Source organism: Microcebus murinus, chromosome 16 (assembly GCF_040939455.1).
Source record: "Microcebus murinus isolate Inina chromosome 16, M.murinus_Inina_mat1.0, whole genome shotgun sequence".
Classification (NCBI taxonomy): domain Eukaryota; kingdom Metazoa; phylum Chordata; class Mammalia; order Primates; family Cheirogaleidae; genus Microcebus; species Microcebus murinus.
In genome coordinates this window covers 14530260-14542645 of record NC_134119.1, presented here as the reverse complement: position 1 = coordinate 14542645, position 12386 = coordinate 14530260, and the positions used below count along the sequence as shown (strand labels likewise).

Below are 12386 nucleotides of genomic sequence, written 5' to 3'. Positions count from 1 at the left end.
CAGTGATCCCAACCCACTTGAGATGTTTTGAGGCCAATATTGAAAGGGAAGGTCCCGGTCTCTACTCTTTTCTTCCCATGATTCTCAGCCCCTTTGCAAATTCACCCACTTTTCCCACCTCTTCATATCAAGAGATATTGGGAAGAAAAAAGGAGGAGCAATTTTTATGTCCACTGACCCAAATTCAAGTGAAAAGATCCCAAGTTCTTGAAACAAGGGGCTGTGGTGATAATATTAATCATAATAGTTGGGCTAGGTGTCGTGGCTCAAACCTGTAATCCCAGTACTAGGAGAGGCTGAGGCAGGAGGATCATTTAAGGCCTGGAGTTTGAGACCAGCCAGCAACATAGACAGACCCCATCTCTACAAAAATTAAAAATAAAAATTATCCAGGTGCAATGGAACATTTCTGTAGTCCCAGCTCCTTGGGAGGCTGAGGTGGGAGGATTCCTTGAGCCCAGGAGTTCTGAAAACTTAAGCTTCAGTGAAGTGTGGGGCCAGGGCCCAAGGGCCTGGGGTGATGATGGTGTTTGTATCTCCTCCTCCTTCTTTTTCCTGTAAGTCCTACCTGTAGCGTACAGAAGGAGATTCTGTTAAGCCACAGCCAGGGTTTGGGGACTAAGGGCAATTTTTCTTCCTTGTGCTCTCCTGTATGTTCCAGGGTTTTAAAGGAGCATCCACTGCTTTGTTATTGGGAGGGACAGATAACCTTTAGGTCACATTAAACTGGGAGCAGGAAGAAAGCTGAGGCAAAAGACCAGAGACAGGAGGGAGGACTGGCCAGCACAGACGGCTTGTCACCATCCTACTACCTCCTCCCCTGGGAGGGGACACCTCTGTCATGCCAGGGTCTGGACTGTTCTTCCCAATCTCTCAGCTCTACTGGAGGGCTTGTAGCTGTGCTGCAGACGGTGCCTCCTGGCCTCGGAGCAGCTGGAGAGGAATTGAATTCAGAGGCTGACATGCACTCAAAGTCCTTGGACACCATTATTTATTGCCGGGGCTCCCACAGTCCCTGCCACTATAAATATATACGTAGCTTGCTCTACTAGAGAGCCCAGATGGCCCCGGGGGAGGAGAACTCCACACACACGTGCAGTCACCACCACCATCCCCCACAGGTTAGCCACAGCCCAGGGGTTTGCCAGAAACATCTGCCCCACGTTTCCTGGGTAACACATTGAGCGGCAGAGGGCCCAGGAAGGGAGGGGACAGCTGGGAGCCAAGGGCCTCCAGGGTGGTCTCGAACAGGAAGGGTGGCAGGCACTGTGCCTACAGGTGCGGGGACGGGGTTCCCCAAATCAAGTGGCAAGTCACAGGTCTGTGACTTTGGAGCACCAAGGAGTGGGGCCTGCTCAGGGCCAACTGAGATGTCCCCTCCTGCCTGTCACCTTCCAATGGGGGTGCCCTAGCAGAGACCTAGCTGAGGTTTTTGCTTCCTTAGAGAAGTCTCTTGTTGGCTACATCACAGAACAGGTGGGACAGGAAACCAACTTAGAATGACATGAATTTGGCATTCTTTAGAAAAAAAGGAGTGAGGACGGGTGCAGTGGCTCATGCCTGTAATCCTAGCACTCTGGGAGGCTGAGGTGGGAGGATCGCTTGAGGTCAGGAGTTCAAGACCAGCCTGAGCAAGAGTGAGACCCCGTCTCTACTAAAAATAGAAGAAAAAAAAATTAGCTAGTCAACTAAAAATAGACACAAAAAATTATCTGGGCGTGGTGGCTCACACCTGTAATCCTAGCACTCTAGGAGGCTGAGGTGGGTAGAACATTTGAGCTCAGGAATTTGAGACCAGCTTGAGCAAGAGTGAGACCCCGTCTCTACTGAAAGAAAGAAAGAAAGAAAGAAAGAAAGAAAGAAAGAAAGAAAGAAAGAAAGAAAGAAAGAAAGAAAGAAAGAAAGAGAAAGGAAAGGAAAAGAAAAAGAAAAGAAAAGAAAAGAAAAGAAAAGAAAAGAAAAGAAAAGAAAAGAAAAGAAAAGAAAAGAAAAGAAAAGAAAAGAAAAGAAATTAGCTGGAAAACTAAAAATACATATGTAAAATTAGCCGGGCATGGTGGTGCACACCTGTAGACCCAGCTACTCGGGAGGCTGAGGCAGGAGGATTGCTTGAGCCCAGGAGTTTGAGGTTGCTGTGAGGTAGGCTGACGCCACAGCACTCTAGCCTGGGTGACAGAGTGAGAATCTGTCTCAAAAAAAGTAAAGAAAAAGGGAGTGAGTTCCTGATAGTCCAAGGAATAAGGAATGAGCCCACTGGGATGTGGGTAACTCTAGTGTCCCTAGAGGGCCAGGTCTCAGTGACACTGGGAGACCCAGCAATAGTGCTGCTCTTTGACTGTAGCGAGAGAGGCCCCTGCCCCAGGGTTCAAGCCCTACAGAGCTCCACTCTGGCTCATCTGGGCTATGTTCCTCCTCACAGGGTAGGGCCAAGGGAGCATGACCAGGCAGATTATCACACCTCCCCTTCTAGAAGGTACTGTGCCCCTAGGCCTGAGGGTGGCCAAGGGGCGGCTGTCTGCAAAAGGATGATGGAGCAGGGTTGGCCACGTGTGTGCTCAGGCTCCCTCAGTGGGAGGTGGGCCTGGAGGCGGGCAGGCAAGGGGAGGGCAAAGGGGAGGCCGCCCGCCTCTGCCCAGGTCCCCGCCCAGGGATTTCTGCTTAGACTGGCCGCCTTGTCATCCAGGGAAGCCAGGAAGGTAACATGCCACCCCTCCTGGCAGAAGAGCTCTGTAACTGGCAAGACCACGATGGAGGATCAGGGGCGCACAGCTGGCCCCCTCTCTCTGCTGCACTTTCCTACTGAATGCAGCAGAGGGGAGAGGGCAGCCCCCCAGGGGGCCCCCACCACGGCACAGACCCCCTCGGCACCCAGGATCACCGCAGGAGCTGCGGACGACGTCCAGCACCCACACTTTGAACTTGGCCAGCCAGACGCAATTACGCAACTATCTACTCACATTTTCCTCAGTTGGCCCCTGAGGTCAAGGCCAGCTAGTCTGGACTTCCCGGCTACTCACTTGGAGGTCCCCGTTGGCACTGGGGACTGCTGGACACGGAATGTGCCGTGAGTCGGAAGCTCATAGGAAGCAAATATGGGATTGCCCACTTCCGCTCTTACCTGCTGCTGCTGCTGGATGACACATCACCCCCAAAGTTCGTGGTTTAAGATGACAACGGTTTGTTATGATTCCAAGTCTGTGGATGCGGAATGTTTCTGCTGATCTGGGCTGGCCTCGCTGACCCCCCTGGACCTCCCCCCACATCTGGAGCTGCCAGCTCAGCGGGGCCCTCGCTGGTCCCAGTGGTCTCAGCTGGGACGGCTCCTTTCTGCCTCGCATGTCTTCTCCTCCAGGAGGCCAGCCCAGGCTTGTTCGCTTGATTTTACCATATTCTATGGGCCAAGTCACAAGATTAGTGTGGATTCAAGAAGTGGAGACATAAACACCACCTCTTGATGGGAAGAGCAGCAAAGTTACATTGTGAAAAAGTATAAAACAGAGGGGAATAACTAGGACCAGTTTTGCTAACAGCCTCCCACAGGAAGTGTGGCCATTTGCCCTCTAGGACAGATTCGGCAGGGAAGTTGCCCCAGAAAAACTCCCATGCAAGTATTTTTTTGCAAAGTCATAGCCATCTGAATGTTATGTGGTGAGAATATTCAGGTATCCTTAGGTGTCCGAGCACGGTAGCTGCAGTGGTTGGGATCCCACCAGGAAAATAAAGCCCCATCCAAGTAGTTCAATAGTGAATTAATACAAAAAACTACAGTTGACCCTTGAACACCAAGGTGGTTAAAGGCACCAATCCCTGATGCAGTCAAAAAGCTGTGCGTAACTTTGGACTCTCCAAAACTTTACTTATAGCATACTGGTGGCTAGAGGCCTCGCCGATATTATAAATAGTAGATTAACACGTATTTTGTGTGCTATATATATTATACACTGTGTCCTTACAATAAAGTAAGCTAGAGAAAAGACAATGTTACTAAGAAAATGATACAGAAGGGAATATATGTTTACTATTCATTAAGTGGAAGTGGATCATCATAAAGGTCTTCATCCTCATCATCTTCACACTGAGTAGGAGGAGGAGGAGGAGGAGGGGATGGTCTTGCTGTCTCTGGGGTGGCAGAGGCAGAGGAGGTGGAAGGGGAGGCAGAAAAGGCAGGCACATTTGGTGGAAACTTATGGAAATACGTCATCATTTCTGTCTGATATTTTTCCTTTTTCTCATGTCTCTAAAACTGTCTCTATCCAGTACCAACCCTTCTTCCACCACTTGCTTTAGTTTCAGTGCCCGTGTCATAGAAGGGTCCATGTGGTAAAAAGAAGTTAAAAGCCTGCAGTCTTGGATAATCTTCGCCCAGACTGTGTAATGTCAATTTGTTTTCTGGCACCGTTTCCTCTGTGTCTTCTTCCTCATCGTCTGCGCTGGTTCAGAGGCACTCATCTCCGTCAAATTGTCTCTTGTTGATTCCTTTGGTGTGGTGTCTATTAGCTCTTGAATTTCTCCAAGATCCGTATCTTGAAACCCTTCACTCCCCCCTCCCCTTTTTTGCCATCTTTGAAAGATTTCCTCGATTGGCTCTGTCGTAAATCCTGTGAAGTCATGCGCGACATCTGGACACAGTTTTCTCCAGCAGGAGTTTATTGTTTCAGGCTTGATGGGTTTTGCAGATTTTCTGTAACAATAATGGCATCTTCAATGGTGTAATCCTCCCAGACTTTTGTGATGTTCTGTCTACCAGGGTTCCCTTCCACAGCACTAACGAGCTTTTCCATCGAGGACTGTGTGTGATAAACCTCAAAAGTCCTTAGAACTCCCTGATCTAGATGCTGAATTGGAGATATCGTGTTTGGGGACAAGTAGACCCCTTCAACACCTTCTATGTTGAACTCATGGGGTCTGGGTCGCCAGGGGCGTTGTCCAACATAAAAAAAAAATCCCTAAAAGGCATTCCCTTAAGGACATCTTTGAGTCTTTTTTGATCCATTCAGCAATAGAGGGGATGGGCATCAAGGGAGAAGGCTCTGGGTGTCACCTGTCCCCAACAGGAGGGGACAGTGGGGGAGTGACCTTAGGTGAGGAAATGACCTGTGGTCTGAGGAACCAGCATGGCTGGATTCCCAACTCTTGACCTTTCCTGCTCATCAGTTCTCGAGTGTCCCTGCCAGCCAGAGCTGGGGATCAAACCCCTCGTAGCAGGCGTGAATGGCCACCGTTGTGGGGAAGTAACAATAGCAGCAGCTGCTGTTGATTAACCATCTACTTCATGCTTTAATAGATTATTTCATTTAACCCTTTTAACAACTCTCTGAGATAAGCACTAAGGGTGTTCCTATAAAACACAGAAAAAAATTATTATAGCAAAAAAAAAGTGCCCCAGGTGTCCACATGTAACTGAACAAAAAGTCTCTGAAACTGAAAATGAGAACATCTCAGAAGGTCTGAATATGTAGTGTGGCTGCTTGAGGCCAAATGAGACCTGCTGGTTGACATAATTTTCCATAAGTGGATAGAAAAAAATAACTTTCTCTGTATGTTCTAGGTAATAAATCATTCAGCACCACTATATATGTTTTCATTCGATATTTATTGTGATTTACCATTGTAAAAGTTTCACATGGCACCATACTTTAGAGGAAGAAATTGAAGATCAGAGGGGTGGAGTAACCTGCGCAGGGTCACACAGCTTGTCAATGAGAGATACCATGTTGCTCGGTGATGGCTTGAGTAATACATCAAATACAAACTGGGGGAGGCACCAGTGTGGGTGTCACCCCTACGCTCATGACATCACAGTGAGTACATTTTGTGCTAATGGAACGGGGTGAGCACACACCTCTGGGGGTAGACAGCCAAATGTCAGGAGCCCCTCTGGCTCTCCCTGGCTTTTCCCTTTAAGCTAGTCAAAATCCCCTATTATGAAGGGATTGTGGAGCTCCCCAGTCCAGCTCCATGTAGTCCCATAAGTAGTCCCAGAGGGGTTGGGTCACTTGCCCAGGGGCACACAGGTGGTTAGAGGGGAACCGCACACCACCACTGCAGGCAGCTGCAAATCTGTTTCATGGCCTGCTTCCTCTCTCCTCTAGAGTGCCCCCTCGCTGCCGCAGAGTTTCGACAGTTCAAACCTGGAGGGCAGGTTGGGTTGGGTTTAGTTTTTCACAAGCTCCTTCACAGATCACAGGCAAGATCTTGCTCTTCAACTGAAAGTAGAAATGTATTAAGTTTAGTTTAAGACATTGCCCTTTCCCTCTTCCCCATGCCCCAAATACATTAGGACCTTCTTGTCCCAACAAAAAAAATAACCATCATCATCATCATTCTACAGAGCAGAAAAGAATGTGTGGGTTTCCTGTTCCTGGCTGGACATTTCCCGGAAGAAGGCAATTAAGTCTTCATTGATCAATAGGAAAAGGGCAGCTTTCAGCCTTATAACTTCCTGGTACAAGCAAAGTCAAAGGTAGGGAGAGCTCACCTTGACTCAGGTCTGCAGCCACAGACCCATGCCTCCCGTCCAACTCTTCCATCAGGGAGCCAAGGGGTCCACATCCTCTGGGCTCCTGTAAGCTGCATTTGGAGGGGATGTAAGACTCTACCAGAATTCATGTTCGGGTCGGGGGAGAGGTCAGCAGTGCTGATACCTGGTGTCCTTGCTCATGGCTGGGAGCAGGGGGCTGTCTCTACCCCACTCAGATACAGGTGGACATTCCAGCTGAAAGCTGAGCTACTTCTGAATGCAAGGATGGTACATCTGTTAGCTTTTGCTGCATAACAAACCACTCCAAAATTTAATGGTTTAAAACAACAACCACTTATTTGGCTTACAATTCCTCACTTTAGTAATTTGGGTTGGGCTCAGCTGTGTGGTTCTTCGGGTCCCAGCTACACTCACTCATACATCCTCGGGCAGCAGGGTTTAGCTGATCTAGCTGGCTGAGCCCAGAGGGTGTGCCTCTGCTCCATGTGCTCCCTCATTCTCAGGAAGACAGCTGGAGCATTATGCCTGGTAACTGGCAGGATCCCAAGACAAGAACAGACGTACTCAGGGCCTCTTGAGGCCCAGTCTTGGAACTGTCATGAAGTCATTCCCACCATATTCCTGTGGCTAAGTCAAAAGGCCATCCCTGATTCAAGGACTGGAAAGCAGTGCCAGAAGCTACAAAGTCACATTGCAAAGGGACACAGATGCAGGGAAGAGAGAAGGATTGTCACCGTGTTTGTAAATGATCTTCCCCGATATCCTTTATACATTTTTCCAGGAACAAAGTAGGGACGTCAGGGAAAAAAAAACGTTGAGTAAAATAATCACCCAAGTAAGGATTTGTGGCACTAGCCTGTTGCACACCTACTAAGTGCAAACCTTAAGCCTAAGCAGTGGGCAAACCTGTATGCAGTCGCAAGCGGGAAGCTGCCAGCACTGGCTCATGAGAGCCAACTGTTAAATACTCAGTTGTTAAACCATCTTAGCTTGAAATTGACCATGGTGGGAGTATTTACACCATGAGAAGGGGCTAGTGTTACCAATCAGGGCGTTTTTTTCTCCCAGAGAGCTGGTTTACCAGCACACCACTGCTGTTAAACCAAAACAAACGCTGTCCCTTCCAATCCAATGAGTAAGATACACAATGAAGAATTAAAATGTACCAACCAGGCAGGATGATTTCAACACAAGAAGGAAACTGAGAGACAGGAGATTTAGAAGAAAAAGGAACTCATAGTTCCCAAGGGGGTGGACATAGGTAAGGCATCACAGAGGAGGTGGTCTTTTTAGCTGGGCCTTGAAGGAAAACTAGAGACGGCCGCAGCCTCAGGAACAGCACAGGCACGGGCAGAGGTGCCCTCAGAGAGAGGGCGGCCAGCCATAGCATTTTATTTAGTGTCAGTTTGGCTTCAAGTGACAGAAAACCCCATACAATAAAGACTTAAGCAAGCCGGTTTCATTCTCTCCCGTAAGCGATCTTGGGAAATGACTGGTCGTCCGCAGGCATGGCGGCTCTACCCCACGGCTCCCCTTCCTCTAGAGCCTCAGAGAACAGGTGCATGGTCTTCTCCCTGTGTGTCTCTCCCCTTCTTGGGTGCAGTGGGTCATCCAACAGCCTTGGATTTGATGCCCAGCTTCCCCACTCAGCGGTTGAATGAGCTTGGACAAGTCGCTTAATCTTTCTGAATCCTGGTCTCCAACTCGATTATGTGGAGCAAAGTAACTCACAGGGTTACGGTGACCTGGTGACAGTGCCTGTGCAGAGCTTAGTGGACCCAGGGTGGGCACCAGGGGCAGTGTGGGGTGTGTGTGTGTGTGTGTGTGTGTGTGTGTGTGTGATGAGCCCCAGGCAAAGCCCCTCTTGGCCCCTCTCCGTCCACTCTAAGAAGCAAGGCCTCCCTCTTTCTGGGTTTCAGTGGACAGGATGGCTCTGGGGGAGGGAGCCCAGGTGACCTGATTCGTGTGGAGTTTGGTTCTATGTGGGCGGCAAGGCTGAACCTTGACCACTTCAGACCAGTTCTGCAGAGGCAGCCACTTCAAACAAAGGGTTGGTGGGGATGGCCACCCTGGCCCCTGGTCCCCAGCCCCCACCCCATCCCCTTTCGTCCCCAACCCATGCCCCACAGGAGGGGAACGTGCAGCCACACCTGCCTGGAGAGGACTTCTTTGGGAAATGATGCCTACCCCTCCAAGATCAGGGGATTGGGCTGTCAGGTCCTGGCTAGGAGGGGGTGAGGGCGGGATGTCCGTTAGGTCAGTGATCCAAGCAAATATTTGGCAGATCAATGCTCAAGGTTAACCTTGAGTGCTCATCACTGGTCACTAGGGGGTGGCTTCCTGCCACTCGCCCTGACATCTCCCCTCTCTGGAACCTTCAGGGACGGGGTCTTCTCTCGCTGGGCTCTGGGGCCCACCCATCCTCCAAGCCCCCTGATCTAGAGCTCCCTGCCTTGCCCACTCACCCTCAGGTGGTCCTGGGACACACCACGTTCTCACCAGAAGATGCCACGCCCGTCCAGGGAGCCTCCTGCCCTGTGCCGTGCGCACTCTCTCCTAGTGAAAGGCCAGCCGCTCACTCTCTCCCCCGAACCACCCTGGGCACACATCCCTGGCCCCTGCCCAGCTGACAAGTTCATCCCTCTCCCGAGCCCCTGAGGGAGAGAGCCTGGGGGGGAAGTGGGGAGCTGCACCCGCAACCCCACTGCGGCTGGAGAGGGGCCTTGCACCTTCTCAGAGAGCTGCCAAGCGCTGCCCGCGGCCAGGAGGGAAGCGGCGCCTCTCAGAGCGCTTTGTTCCACTTGCTGGAGGGCTAAAAATACACTGGCACTGCCAAAGGCAGTCCTCGAGACCCAGGGGAGCTGGCAGTGGGGAGCAGCTATCCTGGCACCTGGCGCTATTAAAGGAGCAGCACAGGATTAGCCAGCCTTGGGGCCCTCCTGCACCCACATTCTGCTGGCGCTGGGCTTCCCTGAGCCTCCGCTGCGGCCCTGCCCACCCCTCTCGCCCCAGGCGGAAGCGCCTCCGTCCCTGGTGGGAGCCTGGAGCTGACTACAGGACTGCGCTTTTACAGATGTCGCACCAGCGGCGCCTCCAAGTCCTCCAGCAAAGCTGCAATCAGCAGTAGGGCTGAAAATGGAAATCCCCTTAGTGGGCCATAACCCAGTGGCTTAGATTCAAGAAACGTGTATGGACACCCTGCTTCAGTCAGTTGTAATCTTTCCAGGACCTCAAGCCTCTTTGGGAGTCTGATGAAGGATAGACACCCAGAAGAAAACAAAAAGACCCTAAATAGCATTCGCCAAGCAATTTTAGGGAATTTATGAATATCATCAACCCCGTCCACACTCTCACACACACATTCCAAGCCAGGAACCCTTGATTTGCTGGAAGCCAGGCACTGAGCTAGACCTGGAGATGGAAAGTTGAGTAAGGGAGGGGACTGCCGGGTACACAAATGCCACCTGATGCTACGTGTGTTGAAAGACAGGTGAGAACAAGGCCACAGGGCTGGGAGGGGAGATGGGCCTGGGTGTAACTAGAACAGGAAGGGAGGGCAAATCTGAATGGGGCTTTGAAGGATGAACACGATCTTACCAGGGAGAAAATGTAGGGTTAAAGAATTTGTGTACATAGAAATTGCACTCCTAGCAGGGCATGATAAAGAAGACTTGTCTGGAAGCAGGGCCAGCCCGAGGGCTCGTAGAGGGTATGAAGAGTGGAGTGTATTCATTTTCCATTGCTGTGTAATAGCCTACCGCATATGAGAGGCTTAAAGCAACACACATGGGCCATCCAGCTAAGGGGGTCCTCAGCTCAGAGCCTTGCCAGGCTGTGCAGGGTGTGGGCCAGGACTGTGACCCACGTGGGGCTTGATAGGGAGGAATCTGTGCCCATGTCCTTTCAGGTTGTTGCCAGGACCTTGGGACTCTGGGACTGGGAGCCTCAGCTGCCTACTGGCTGGAGGCCCCCAGCGATCCCTGCCACTTGTTTGAGACCAGGAATTTAAGATCAGCCTGAGTAACAGGCTATAGTAACACCCTGTCTCTACAAGAAATTTAAAACACACGCACACATTTAAAAGACCTAGTCGGGCATGGCGGTGCACTTCTAGTCCCTAGCTACTTGGGAGGCTAAGGCAGAAGGATGGATTGAGCCCAGGAGCTTGAGGTTGCAGTGAGCTATGATCACGCCACTGCACTCCAGCCTGGGTAGCAGAGTGAGACCCTGTCTCTTAAACAAACAAACAAACAAACAAACATACCCAGAGCTTACAAGGTATTAATAAGTAGGTGAGAAAGGAATGGATTATGTAGTCAGTGCTAATAAAGGACAAAGTCAAAGGTTCAACAAGAGAGAAGAGAACTAAGGACACCCTCTAAGACAGGAGCCCATCTGAGAGGCAGCAGAAGATGTGCAGGTCCCTAAGAAAGTCCCAAGAAGGCAGGCAGGCCCTGCTCAAAGCTAAGGAGAGGCCAAGTGCTCAAGATGAGACTTGGAAGGATTTGGTGAGAAGGGTGACTGGTGACCACAGTGACAGCCGCCTCAGGGGAGTGGAGGTCCCCAGGTCAGTGAGAGGCTGCAAGAGGGTGTCGGTCGGTGGTGCCTTCAGGAAGGAGCACCGGGTGATGCCAAGAACAAAGTTGATGGGGAGGAGGGGAGGAGGGAAAGAAGAGGATGGATCCAAGAGTGTGTGGTGGAAATTCTGGGATAGACAGAATCTATCTGGATAGATATGCCAAATCCAGGCACAGATTCGGCAAGCCCACCCTGCTTATTCCCTTCCCTGCTGGGCCCCAACCCTCCAGTTGGTGGGACAGAAGAGAAGCAGACGAGGAGACATGGGCACATGTTCAAGGGACTTCGAGGTCCCTTGAACCTGCCCTAGCCTTGGGCTCATCCTAGCTGCCGAGAGAGGCAAGAAAGGAAATACTCAGCAGGAACTACGGGGAGCTCCGAGGGCTCCTTGTTGCAGATGGAAGATCTGGTATGGCCTGTTCTCCAGGAACCCATTACAGCAGGTAACAGATGGCATTTCCCAAAATGGCCACCATCATGTCTCCCATCCCACTTGAGCTCGCACAGTGTGACCTTGCACACCCTCATGCAGAGGCAGAGTCAATGTCCCTTCACCTTGAGCCTTGGCGGGCCTCTGGGACCACTTCGGCTGCTAGCGCCCACCATAAAGGATGTTGGGTGACCTCGTCCTCACGGTCGGACCTCACGGTTGGGCAAGGCCGTGCCACTTCCACAGGTTTCTCTCTCTTGAGGGATATGCCTTTGAAGCCCTGAGACCCCATGTAATCAATCTGGTTATCCTAAAGCACCCACACAGAGAGCCTCCCAGGGAGGGAAACTGAGGCCCCCAGCCCAGCACCAGCCTCAGCTGAGCTCCAGCTAACACATCCCGGCCACAGCTCCCCTCGTGACTCGAGCAGAATCTGCCGTGTTCTCCAGGGGTGTCACGAGGCCCTGCCCCTTCTCCCTGCCGAGTATGCCCTGGGAAGGCAGCTTTATGTCCCCAAACACACCCACCCAGGGCCCAGGGCAGGACAAGCAAGCAGGTCCTAGGCAGGGCGTCCACCCCCAGCAGGCCCCAAAGGTGTCTCTGGCACAGGTCACCTGCCTGGCTCCCAGCTCCCCACCCACCCTGCTCCAGGAAACATGGAAAATCCAGAAACCCTCCCAGGCCCAGCTGCACTCCAGGAAGAAACTGGGCACGCTGCCCAGAAGTACACAGAATGGACTTTGGGCTCATTGCCCAAGCTGGGCTAACGCCCCCACCTTCTTAGAAAGGGCACACTTTCCGGAACAAAGGCTACAGCCTGTCACAAAAGCCAGATGTTGGCAGAGCAGGACATAGGAGGTGGGAAGGACTCCCCCAGTGGGGGAGGTATGGGGGCTG

General features: G+C 51.5%; 1 long non-coding RNA gene across 1 annotated transcript; it reads right to left on the bottom strand.

The window, feature by feature from the left end:
• Positions 1 to 5574: 5574 nt before the first annotated feature.
• Positions 5575 to 9159, bottom strand: LOC105868544 (uncharacterized). Its single transcript, XR_001152761.3, has 3 exons — positions 8947 to 9159; positions 6479 to 6570; positions 5575 to 6206 (listed from the first exon to the last, which is right to left on the bottom strand). It is a non-coding gene; the product is annotated as an uncharacterized LOC105868544 (long non-coding RNA).
• Positions 9160 to 12386: the final 3227 nt, after the last annotated feature.